This window comes from Gossypium hirsutum, chromosome A01 (genome assembly GCF_007990345.1).
Source record: "Gossypium hirsutum isolate 1008001.06 chromosome A01, Gossypium_hirsutum_v2.1, whole genome shotgun sequence".
Taxonomy (NCBI): Eukaryota; Viridiplantae; Streptophyta; class Magnoliopsida; order Malvales; family Malvaceae; genus Gossypium; species Gossypium hirsutum.
In genome coordinates, this window is record NC_053424.1 from 107,543,055 (window position 1) to 107,556,580 (window position 13,526).

The window sequence follows — 13,526 nt, forward strand, 5'->3', positions numbered from 1 at the left end:
ACATAATGTACCTAAAAATATGTGAGCAGTGGGATACATCAGTAGTTAAGCAAGAGGCCCCAAAACTAGTATATACTATTTAGTGGCTTAAATAATTCAAATATAGAAAATTCTAAGTCAAATTCCTAACTTGTCTAAAGCAAAATAGTAGAATGTCTATGTAAAGCATGTATAATACTAATGTAGTAATACAAATTGGAAAAATAAAGTTGAGAAAGTGAACCAAGGGCTGTTGTATGGCGGCGCACGGGCGTGTGGTGGCGAGCATGGGCGTGTGACGCGGAGAAGAAGCCGTGTGGTGGGAAAAATTGAGGGTATAGAGAGGGAAAAGTGGGGATTAATGCAAGGGGAATGGATTTCAGGGTGGTTTGAAGGTTGGGGAAGTGAGAATTTTAAGAATGGTGGCCGGAATAAAGATTAGGGAGTGGAGAGGAGTAGTTTTCGGCTAGGGTTTTGAAATGGGGAAGAAGATGAACAGTGGTTTGTATATATAGGGGAGGGTCACACGGCCTAGGGCCACGGCCGTGTGCTATAAGTGTGAGCCCGTGTTTTTCAAAATTTTCAATTTAGGTCGTGCCCGGCTATTGTCCCACGCCCATGTGTCTTGGGCGTGTGTGGCACACGGCCATGTCGCACGCCTTGCCTAGCTTTGTTCGCTTCTCCCACGCCCGTGTGTTATGGGAGCACGCCAGTGTACTGTTGTACACGGCTGAATGGCACGGGCGTGTTACACGCCCGTGTCGAAGAAATAGAATTGAGCCTTATCCCTGGCACGCCATTGGGTTTTCATTCCCATGCCCGTGTGGTCCTATCAAGTTCACCCACAGCCATGTCGCACGACCGTGGGGATTTATCGCACCTTGTGTTTTGGGGAAATCATGTCCTGCTTCAACACAGTCATATCGAAGGCCGTGTCGCTTCCCCTGTTTGGCCACGGCTATAGGCACGCCCGTGTGCCTGGCCGTGTGTGCTGAAAAAACTTTACAATTCAAAGATTAAGTTAAGGATCCAAAGTGTTAGAAAATAAAAATAAAGAAATCAAAATATGTTAGTGCTCAGGTTGCCTCCCGAGAAGCGCTTATTTATAGTCTAAGCTCGACTTACCTCTCCGTTGAATGATCATGGTGGTTCGAGGAGTTCATGCTCCTCTTTCTTGTTGTCAATTTTAAAATAAGGTTTTAAATGGGTGTTGTTCACCTTAAACGTGCCAAACTTGGGATGACTCACCTCCACTGTACCGAATGGAAAGATACTAAGTACCGTAAGAAGAATTTCCTCATTTGGTGTGGTAGTGACAATGCGAGGATCAACGACATCTAGTAAGACTGTATCGCCGACCTAAAGTTGATTAGGAGAGGTATCGGGCTTGTGTTTGCGTAGTTTCGGTTTATTATGTGTTCTCGGTTTGTGTTCTCGCCATTCGTCTAGCTCCTCTATCCGTAGTCTTTGTTCTTCATGGACGTCTTTCTTCTCTTCATGATAGTAGCGCACTGTCTCTATTGTCTTTGTTCGAGGAAGTTTTTGCAAGGACGATTGAATATTAGTTTTATCATCGAAATTTTTTATAGCATTATCTTGAGTCTTAGAGGTTTTGACTGAGTAGCGTGCTTGGAGTGTTACTGCATCATCACCTACACGAAGTGTTAGCTCTCCTGTGCCTACATTAATAATGGTTCTAGCAGTTGCTAAAAATGGTCGTCCTAAAATTAAAGGTACCTCGTTATCCTCATCCATATCTAAGACAACGAAGTCTACTGGGTAAATAAATTTATCAATTTTAACGAGAACGTCTTCAATAATACCCTTAGGAAATCTGACTGTTTTGTCAACCAATTGTATGCTCATCTTAATCTGTTTGGGTTTACCGAGACCTAGTCATTTAAACATTTTATATGGCATAACATTTATACTTGCCCCTAGATCAGCTAAAGCATTATTCACAGATAGACTACCAATTAAACAAGGAATTGTAAAACTCCCTGGATCTTTCAATTTGTTAGGTAGTTCATTCTTTAAAATAGCTGAGCAGACTGCATTGAGTTCCACATGCGATGTAGCATCTAATTTCCTTTTATTGCTCAGAAGCTCCTCTAAGAATTTTGTTGAGTTGGGCATCTACGAAAGAACTTCAATAAGTGGTAAGTTAATATGTAATTTCTTTAAGAGTTTGACAAACTTATCGAATTGCTCTTCTGTTATGTCTTTCGTCATTGCTTTAGGATATGGCACACGAGGTTTGGGATCATTATTGTTTACCTCTTCTCGTCTTTTGTTCATCGTGTTGTCTTACTGTAATTCTGGTTCAGGTGCAATGAATCCTTCCTTATCTTGAGTGCTAATTGCATTGAGGAGTTCCCTCGGATTAGGTTCAGTATTACTTGGTAGGCTCCCTTGTGGTCATTCGGAGATTAGTTTGGATAGCTGGCCTATCTAAGTTTCAAGCCCTTGTATCGATACTTGTTGATTCTTAAGTGCTGTCTCAGTATTTTGGAAATGGTTTTTTGACACCAAGATGAATTTAGAAAGCATATCTTCAAGGTTCGATTTCTTCTCTTGTTGATAAGGTGGCTGTTGAAAACCTTGAGGATTTGTGGCTTTTAATTCCCTTGACCACCCCAGGAGAAATTTGGGTGGTTCCTCCAACCTGCATTATAAGTATTACTGTATGGGTTATTTTGAGATCTAAAGTTATTGTTACCCATATAGTTGACTTGTTCCTCTTCAGTTGTAGGATTAAAGGATTGGTATTCTGTATGCACACCTCCTCCGCTTGAGTCACACCTCATTACTAGATGTACCTGTGTAGAACCAAGAAAACTATCAATCTTTTTATTGAGAAGTTCTACCTGATTAGAGAGCATGGTGACTGAATCAATGTTATAGACGCCGGCTGTTTTCGTTGGCTTTGTCCTCATAACTTGCCACTGATAGTTATTCAGTGACATCTCCTCTATAAATTCATAGGCATCTTCTGGTGTTTTATTGTTGATGGTTCCGCCAGCAGCTGCGTCAATCATTTGTCTTGTCGATGGATTCACACCATTGTAGAACGTTTGAACTTGCAGTCAAAGCGGTAACCCATAGTGAGGGCACCTTCTCAGTAAGTCCTTGTATCTCTCTCATGCATCGTAAAGTGTTTCTAAATCCATCTGCACAAAAAAAGAGATATCATTATGCAATTTAGCTGTTTTAGCCGGCGAAAAGTATATTAGTAAAAACTTCTCGGTCATTTGTTCCAAGTAGTGATAGACCCTCGTGGTAATGAGTGCAACCACTGTTTAGCTTTGTTTCTCAGTGAAAAGGGAAATAACCGAAGACGAATGGCATCATCAGAAAACCCATTGATTTTGAATGTATTGCAAAATTCAAGAAAATTCGCCAAGTGCGCGTTGGGATCCTCATCCTACAAACCATCAAATTGAAAAAACTACTGTATCATCTAAATTGTGTTAGGTTTTAGTTCGAAATTATTCGCAGCAATAGCAGGTCTAACTATACTAGACTCAGTTCCTGTTAAAGAAGGTTTAGCATAATCATACATAGTACGTGGAGTAGGATTTTGATTAGCTGCAATTGCAGGAGGCAGCTGATCGCCTGGATTTTCGGCCAGCTCTTCGGTTGGGGTTTGAGTATCGTCTTCTCGCTCGTTCTTCGTGTATCATAAACTATGTCTTATTTCTTTTTGACTTTTACGAATTGTGCGATCGATTTTTTCGTCAAAGAGTAATGGTCGTAACGGGTTTCTTCTAGTCATAAACTATAAAAACCTGCCAAAAGAGAAAAAGTAAATTAATAAATAATAAAATAAAATAAAATAAAATTGCAAGAAAAATAAATGGCTAAAGTAATAAAAATTTAGTGTTCCTAATATTTCAGTTCCCCGGCAACGACACCAGATACTTGATTGCGTGATTCGTAACAAGTAATAAATATTTATAATGAAGATCAAACCTAGACTAACTATTATCACGACGAAAAGGCAAGCGCACCTATCAAACAATAGTATAGTAATGGCAAGACCGGGATATCTACCCAAGGGAACCAAAAGTACTAGTAATAACTATCTTTTTATTATCTAGCCTAGGAATAAAAGGGTTTGTTTATTAAACTAATTATCTAAACTAATTAACTGAATTAATTAAAGCAAAGAGAAAATTTAGGAAAAAGACTTGAAGAAAAGCAATTGATAAAGACGACACCCAAGGAGGAATCCACCTAGATTTCACTTGTTATCTGACTCTGAACCGGAGAATTTATTCACTTGACTTGTTCCGTAGAGATCCCTAAGTTATTATTCCTATTCAAGACTAATAATGTCTAATCCCTAGATTGAATAACCGAGACTTTTCTCTAATTAACACTCTAAGGTTGCATTAACTCGATCTATGGATCCCTTTATTAGGTTTCACCCTAATTCGGTAAAATCTCATAACCCTATTTCTAGGCGTTTGATCAACTCCACTTAATTATGCCAAATCTACTCTTAGGCAGGGTCTATTCCTTTTCTACATAAGCACATCAAATCATGAATTAATACCCAGAATATTAACTCAAGAATTAAGAACACATAATTAAGAACAAAACAAGTATTTATCATACAGTTCAGATAATAATAACAAGATCCATCATAGGTTTTATCCCCCTTAGGTATCTAAGGGGTTTAGTTCATAATAAAATAAGAGTACATCTAAAAAGTATAAAAATAACAAAACATGAAGAAAACTCTAAAACCCCTGAAGGAATTCTAAGAGAGATATTCAGTCTTGGAGTAGCTTTGGCTTTTGAGATGGATCTTCTAGCTTTCTTCAAGTAATTCCCGGCGTGTGGTACTGTATTCCAAAAAAGTTCTAGAAAGAGCAGCCCCCTTCTAGGTCATACTTATGGTGTTTATATAGGCTTTGGATTGGCTTTCTTCCTCCCTAAGTACCCTTTCTCGTGTAAAATATAACTTTTGAAAAAGGGACACGCCAGTGTGCCACGGCCAAGTGACGTGATTACCAGGCCGTGTTCGATTTGTTGAATTGCACACAGCCGTGTGAGCTCAATGGCCAGGCTGTGTGAATCGTGAAAACCTTGGCCGACACCCTCGAAGGCCACGGGCGTGTGAGATGCCCATGTGGCAAGGCTTAGGCTGTGTTATCTTTTCAATTTTGTCCGTTTTGTCCCTTTTTAGCTCATTTTTGGCTCCTTTCGACTCTTGGTGCTCTCTTGAGTACAAAACTTGAAATAATCATATTAAGAGCACCAAAATCTACAAATCTAGTAATAAACATCCATAAATATGCTAAGTATTTGGGGTGTAGACATGTATAATTTGGCGTTTATCACACAGCCGTGTCGATCTCCGTTCGCTTCTCCCACACCCGTGTATGCAGGCGCATGCCCATGTTAAATTGACAGGTTTACCCATGGTTTCAAAACACGGACGTATTGCACCCCTGTTTTGTTTTATCAGTTTCGCCCACAACCATGTTGCACGACTATGGCTACTTATCGTATCCCGTGTTGGGGAAAAAAATTTTGCCCTGTTTTCACACGGCCGTATCGCACGGCTGTGTTGCATCCCTTGGTATGTGCACGGCCTACGACATGCCCGTGTGTCTGGCCGTGTGGTTCTGAAAATCTTGTGTTCAGTGACTTAGTTAGTGAATTAAATGTTAAAGACTAAAATTTAAAGAAGTTAGCACCGTTAGTGCACGGGGTGCCTCCCGAGAAGCGCTTATTTATAGTCTAAGCTCGACTTACCTCTCTGGTGAGTGATCCTGGTGGATCGAGAAGTTTACACTCCTCATCCCTACTATAATTTTTATCAACATAAGGTTTAAGACGAGTACTATTTACCTCGAACGTGCCAAATTTGGGGTGATTTACCTCGACCGTACCGTATGGAAAAATGCTAGTTACTGTAAGAGGGGTTTCTTCATTCGGTTCAGAAGTGGCGATTTGAGGATCTGCTACATCTAGTAGAACTTTGTCTCCAACTTGAAGTTGATTTTTGGAAGAATTAGGCTCATCATGGTGTGGTTTTAGTTTATCGTGTTTTCTCAGTTTATGTGTCCGCCATTCATCTAGCTCCTCAACTTGTAACCTTCGTTCTTTATGGACGGGTTCTTTGTTGTTGCTTGGCTTATGTATGTTTTTCGGACCTGTTTCCTACAAAGAAGGTTGCACTATACGGTTAGTTTTAGCCGAATGATTTGTACAGTCACCTTCGATTTTTGATGTGTTATTCGAATTACGGGCTTGAAGGGTGAATGTTTCATCTCCCACACGAAATGTGAGTTCACCTGTGCCAACATCAATAATTTTTCTGGCGGTTGCTAAAAAGGGCCTTCCTAAAATTAAGGGTGCGTTACTATCCTCTTCCATGTCTAGAACAACAAAGTCTACTAGGTATATAAATTTATCGATCTTAACAAGAACATCTTCAATAATACCCCTAGGAAATCTAATGGTTTTATCAGCCAATTTAATGCTCATCCTAGTTTGTTTGGGTTTCCCTAGACCTAGTTGCTTAAACAACTTATAAGGCATAAAATTGACACTAGCCCCTAAATCAGCTAACGCATTATTAACATCTAAGCTACCAATTAAATAAGGAATTGTAAAACTCCCTGGATCTTTTAGTTTGTTGGGCAGCTTAGTCTGTAGAATGGCTGAGTAGACAGTGTTCAGCTCCACATGCGATGCTTCATCTAACTTCCATTTATTTTCTAGAAGCTCCTTGAAAAACTTGACTGCGTTGGGCATCTGTGAAAGGGCTTCAATAAACGGTAAGTTAATATGTAGTTTCTTTAAAAGTTTAAGGAATTTACCAAATTGTTCGTCTAAGCGGTCTTTCCTTGTCGCCTTGGGGTATGGCACACAAGGTTTATATTTTGTAATTACTGGCTTTCGCTCATTGTGGCCTACCTCATCCTTACCTTTGCTTACCACGTTTCTGGCCTTGGTTCTGCAACTAGCCCTTCCTCATCTTGAAGGGCAATCGCGTTGAGTTGCTCTCTTGGGTTAGATTCAATGTTGCTTGGCAGGCTACCTTGTGGTCATTCAGAAATCAATTTGGCGAGCTGTCCAATCTGAGTTTCAAGCCCCTGGATTGATGCTTCTTGATTTTTGAGTGTTGTCTCGATATTCTAAAAATGAGTTTCTGACACTGAGATAAATTTTGTTAACATCTCCTTAAGGTTCGGCTTCTTTTCTTGCTGGTAAGGTGGTTGTTGAAAACCCGGAGGATGTTGTGGCCTTTGATTTCCTTGACCGTCCCATGAGAAATTGGGATGGTTCCTCCAACCTGCATTATAAGTGTTACTATATGGGTTATTTTGGGGTCTAGAGTTATTGTTACCCATATACTGGACTTATTCCTCCTCGATGATAGGGTTGAAGGGTTGATATTCTGTGCATGCTCCTCCACCATTTGAATCGCACCTCATCATTGGGTGAACCTGTGAAGAACTAAGAAAACCATCAATTTTCTTATCCAAGAGTTCTACCTGATTAGAGAGCATGGTGACTGAATCGATGTTATAAACGCCGGCTGTTTTCGTTGGCTTTGTCCTCATGACTTGCCACTGATAGTTATTCAGTGACATCTCCTCTATAAATTCATAAGCATCTTCAGGTGTCTTATTATTGATGGTTGCTCCAGCAGCTGCATCAATCATCTGCCGAGTCGAAGGATTCAGGCCATTATGAAACGTTTGAACCTGTAGCCAAAGTGCTAACCCATGGTGAGGGCACCTTCTCAATAGGTCTTTGTATCTCTGCATGCATCGTAGTGTTTCTAAATCCATCTGCACAAAAGAAGAGATATCATTACGTAATTTAGCTATTTTAGCCGGCGAAAAATATTTTAATAAAAACTTTTCAGTCATTTGTTCTCAAGTAGTGATTAACCCTCGTGGTAACAAGTTCAACCATTGTTTAGCCTTATTTCTTAATGAAAAGGGAAACAACCGAAGGCGGATGGCGTCATCAGAAATGCCATTAAATTTAAAGGTATCGCAGAATTCTAGGAAATTTGCCAAGTGAGCATTGGGATCCTCGTCTTGCAAACCATCAAACTGAACAAACTGTTGTATCATTTGAATTGTGTTAGGTTTCAGTTCAAAATTATTTGCAGCAATAGCAGGTCTAACTATACTTGACTCACTTCTTGTTAAATTAGGTTTAGCACAATCATACATAGTGCGTGGAGCAAGATTTTGATTTACTAGATCAGCAGCAATCGCAGGAGGTAGCGGATTTTCTTAGTTTTCAGCCATATCCTCGGTTGTGGTTGAAGTATCGTCCTCTTGCTCGTCCTCTGTGTATCTTAGGTTTCTCCTTATTTCTCTCCGGTTCCTGCGAACTGTGCGGTCGATCTCACCGTCAAAAAGTAGTGGTCTTGACGGGTTTCTTCTGATCATAAACTAGAAAAACCTGTCAGAAGAAAAGAAATGAAGAATTACAAATGAAAATAAAATAAAAACTTAAATTACGAATAAAGTAAATGGCTAATGTAATAAAAATCGAGTTTTCCTAATATCCTAGTTCCTCGGTAACGGCGCCAAAAACTTGGTACGTGATATTCGTGACAGGTTTTAAATATTTATAATGAATCGTTCTTGAAACTAACTATTATCACGATGAAGGAAAGTGTACCTATCGAACAGTAGTATAGCTTTAGCAAGACCAGATTATCGAACCCAAAGGAACTAAAAGTACTAGTATCAACTTTCTTTTTATTATCTAGCCTAAAAAATAAAAAGGGTTTTGTTTATTTAACTAATTAATTAAACTAAAAAATCACAGAAAAGAAATTTGGGGAAAATACATTTTGGAAAACTCGATTGATTAAGACAATACCTAAGGAAAAATCCACCTAGACTTCACTTGTTATTTGACTCTGAATTGGACAATTTATTCATTCAACTTGTTCCGTAGAGATCTCTAAGTTATATTATTATCTCTCTCGAGACTAACAACGTCTAACCCTACGTTGAATAATTGAAATCTCTTTCTAATTAACGCCCTAGGGTTGCATTAACTCGATCTATGGATCCCCTTATTAGGTTTCACCCTAATCCGGCAAAATCTTGTCATCCTATCTCTAGGCGCTCAATCAACTCTGCTTAATTATGACAAATTTACTCTTAGACAGAATAAGAGCTTAACTTAAATCAATATCCTGGAATATCAAAACAAGAATTAAGAACACATAATTAAGAACAAGTCAAATATTTATCATACAATTCAGATAATAATAAGATTCGTCCTAGGTTTCATTCCTCTTAGGTATTTAGGGGTTTTAGTTCATACTAATGAAAGAAAACATCTCAAAAGAATAAAATTAACAAAAAATAAGAAAACCCAAAACTCCTAAGGGAATTTGAAGGGAGATCTTCAGTCTTGATGGTGAATCCGACTTCTGAGATGGATCGATCGGCTTTCCTTGAGCAATTCCTAGCTTCCTCCTGTGTGTCCCCCCTCTTCTCCTCTTCTAAGGTGTATTTATAGGCTTTGGAATGCCTAAGAGCTTTCAAAAGTGGACTTTTTCGAATAGGACTCTGCTTGGGCTCGACAGGGACACGCCTGTGTGACACGCCCGTGTGCGATTACTTCAGGCCGTGGTTAAGCCTGTTAAATAGGCACGGGCGTGTGGTCTGCCCGTGTTAGGAAGTCCAGCCCGTGTTGATTTTGTACGTTAGCCCATTTTCTCCGTTTTTGGCCCGTTTCTCGTTCTTTTCACTCTCCTACACTTACCTAAGTATAAAACATGAAATTAAGGCATTAGGAGCATCGAATTCACCAAATCTAAGGAAAAATCATCCATAAATTGTGCTAAGCATGGGATACAAATATGTATAAATTACGGTTTATCAATACCTCCAACAGACTCAAGATTGGAGATCACCCTTTAGTGGTATCCGATATCCACTTTGGGTATCATGATATCCACCCTCCAAGAAGACCTCTAAGTTCGAAACTGTCTGAGATATTGCGATATCTTCTTCCTTGGTATAGCATTACCAATATCGTGAAGGGACAAAATTAGATAAAAGGATAGTCATTTTCCACCCGAAGCACCACTCATTGATGGCCCATTCAATGGTATTTTGGGTACACAAATTGGGTTAGAATAGCTATTATATCAGCCAAAATTTGGTTGAGAGAGAAAGAAAGGCCACATTACCTTAGTTTAGGCTTAGTTTTCCTTAGGTTTTCTTTTAGTTTCTCTTCCTCTTTTTCTAGTGTTTCTTATTTTCATTTCCTTAGCTGTAGATTTTACATTTCCCAACAAATTTTCTTCTTGTTTTAGTTGTTCTTAGTGTTAGTTAAGTTAGTTATCACTGTAGGTTAGGTTTATTTACAACTTTAGTCCTTGTACCTTGGTTGTAAGACATTTTCAGATATAGTTTATGAATTTCAATTTCTTTTACTTTGCATTTGTTAAAATTTATTCCTTTTATGTTTATCACTTTAGATTTTTTTGTTGAATGTTTCTCTTTACATGTCTTTTAAGTTTTCTTTCATAAAAATCTTAACTTTTATATTTTTCTCAAGTTTTTCTTTAATGGCTTCTTTGCTTTTCATTTTCATGGTTGTTAGTTTTATTTCTAGCATAAGTAGCTATGCCTTCAAGGTAGTCGATTGATGGAGATATGGTGAGTTGCTTTTTGGATAAATGACTAAATTGTAATAAATTAGATTAATTTGAATGAACTTAAAAACTTAGTTTTGACAACCCTAAAGGAACATTTAGGCAAGTGAGATCGAGAGATCGTGTTGGCCACTAATTCATTAGTCCCATGTTAATAGGTGAGATTGAAAGATAATCTGGATTAATTTGTCTAACTTAGTTAAATGGAAACTGAGAGGTAAAATGGAGCCATTTTGTGAGTTTAAGTGATTTGGATCCCTAATTCAAGAATTAGTGAACCACATCAATGTCAACCAATTGATAAACCATTATTTATACATATTTTTACCCCATGCGTAGCACATTTTTGGATGATTTATACTTATTTTTGGTGAATTCGATGCTCCTAATCCTTTAATTTCATGTTTTATACTTAGATGAGCATAGGAAAGCAAAAAATAGTGAGAAACGGGCCGAAAACGGAGAAAATTGGCCAATGTGAGAAATCAACACGACCTGGACTTCTTCACACGGGTAGATCACACGCCCATGTCTGTGTAGTAGAATTGAGCACAACTTACATGGGTAGACCACACGCCCGTGTCTATTTAACAGTCTTAAACATGGATTGGAGAAATCGCACACGGGCATGTCCTTGTCGAGCCCAAGTTCAGTCCTATTCGAAAAAGGCCACTTTGGAGGGCTTTTAGGCATTCTAAAGCCTATTTAAACACCCCAGAAGGCAGATTGAGGACACACATGGAGTAGGAGGCAAGGAATTACTCAAGGAAAGCCAATTGATCCATCTCAGAAGCTGGATTCATCATCAAGACTGAAGATCTCCCTTCAATTTCTTTGAGGATTTTTGGGTTTTCTTTATGGTTTTGTTATCTTTATTCTTTTGAGATGTTTTCTTTTATAAATATGAACTAAATCCCCTAAATACCTAAGGGGAATGAAACCTCAGACGAATCTTGTTATTATTATCTGAATTGTATGATAAATATTTGACTTGTTCTTAATTATGAATTATTCTTGTTTTAATATTTCAGGATATTGATTCAAGTTTTGATGTGCTTATTCAAAGAAGCAAAAGTCCCTGTCTAAGAGTAGATCTAACATAATTAAGCGGAGTTGATTTTACGCCTAGAGATAGGGTGACAAGATTTTTCCGGATTAGGGTGAAACCTAATAAGGGAATCCATAGATCGAGTTAATGCAATACCAGGGATTTAATTAGAAAGAGATTTCAGTTAATCAACCTAGGGTTAGACATTGTTAGTCTCGAGAGAGATAGTAATATAAATTAGGGATTTCTATGGGTCAAGTCAAATGAATAAATCGTCCGATTCAGAGTTTTCTCAAAAGCTTTTCCCAATTTTCTTTTTATGTATTCTTAGTTTAGTAATTAGTTTAGATAAACAAAACCTTTAATTTTTTAGGCCAGATAATAAAAAGAAAGTTAATGCTAGTACTTTTTGTTTATTTGGTATTCGACAATCTGGTCTTGCTAAAGCTATACTACTGTTCGACAGGTGCGCTTGCCTTCGTCGTGATAGTTAGTTTTCAAGAGTTATCCATTATAAATTATAAAACTTATTGTACGTAGCATATATCACATCATATCGGGATCAAGTTTTTGGCGTCGTTGCCGGGGAACTAAGATATTAGGAACACTCGATTTTTATTACTTTAGCCATTTTACTTTTATTGCAATTTAAAATTTTATTTTCTTTTCTAATTTTTCGTTTATTCGCTTCTGGCAGGTTTTCATAGTGCATGACTAGAAGAAACTCGTCAAGACCATTACTTTTTGACAATGAGATCGATCGCACAGCTCGCAGAAACCGAAGAGAAATAAGGCGAAGCCTAAAATACACAGAGGAAGAGCAAGAGGATGATATTTCCACCACAACCGAGGAGATGGCTGAAAATCAGGAAAACCCACTACCTCCTGCGATAGCTGTTAACCCAGTAAATCAGAATCCTGCTCCACACACTATGTATGATTATGCTAAACCTACTTTAACAGGAACTGAGTCAAGTATTGTTAGGCCTGCTGTCGCTAAAAATAATTTTGAACTGAAACCTAACACAATTCAAATGATCCAACAGTTTGTTCTGTTTGATGGTTTGCAGGACGAGGACCCAAACGCTCATTTGGTGAATTTCCTAGAGTTTTGCGACACTTTTAAAATTAATGGCGTTTCTGATGATTCCATTTGCCTTCTGTTGTTTCCCTTTTCATTGATGAACAAAGCAAAATAGTGGTTGAACTCATTACCATGAGAGTCAATCACTACTTGGGAACAAATGACCGAAAAATTTCTACCTAAATATTTTCCGTCTACTAAAACGGCTAAATTGAGGAATGATATCTCTTCTTTTGTGCAGATGAATCTAAAGACACTCTATGATGCATGAGAGAGATACAAGGACCTATTGAGAAGGTGCCCTCACCATGGGTTACCTTTATGGCTGCAGGTTCAAACGTTTCACAACGGCATGAACCCTTTAACAAGGCAACTTATCAACGCAGCTGTTGGTGGAACTATCAATAACAAAACACCTAAAGTGGCTTACGAATTTATTGAAGAGATGTCACTAAATAACTATCAGTGGCAAGTCATGAGAACAAAGCCGACGAAAGCAACCGGTGTTTTCAACCTCGATGCGGCTACTATGCTATCTAACCAGGTAAAACTTTTAAATAAAAAGATTGACGGTTTGTGTGGTGCTACTCAGGTACATCCAGTGATGAGGTACGATTCAAATGGAGGAGGAGCATACATAGAATATCAGCACTTCAACCCTAGCACCAAGGAGGAACAAGTTCAATATATGGGTAATAATAATTCTAGATCTCAAAATAACCCATATAGTAACACATATAATGTAGGTTGGG

The 13,526-nt window shown here is 38.3% G+C and overlaps 2 non-coding genes across 2 annotated transcripts; one reads left to right on the forward strand and one right to left on the reverse strand.

The window, feature by feature from the left end:
• Window positions 1–3,075: 3,075 nt before the first annotated feature.
• Window positions 3,076–3,181, forward strand: LOC121208398 (small nucleolar RNA R71). The gene has a single exon (XR_005903418.1). It is a non-coding gene; the product is annotated as a small nucleolar RNA R71 (small nucleolar RNA).
• A 9,801-nt stretch (window positions 3,182–12,982) lies between these two features.
• LOC121207883 (small nucleolar RNA R71) lies at window positions 12,983–13,089 on the reverse strand. Its single transcript, XR_005902991.1, has one exon. It is a non-coding gene; the product is annotated as a small nucleolar RNA R71 (small nucleolar RNA).
• Window positions 13,090–13,526: the final 437 nt, after the last annotated feature.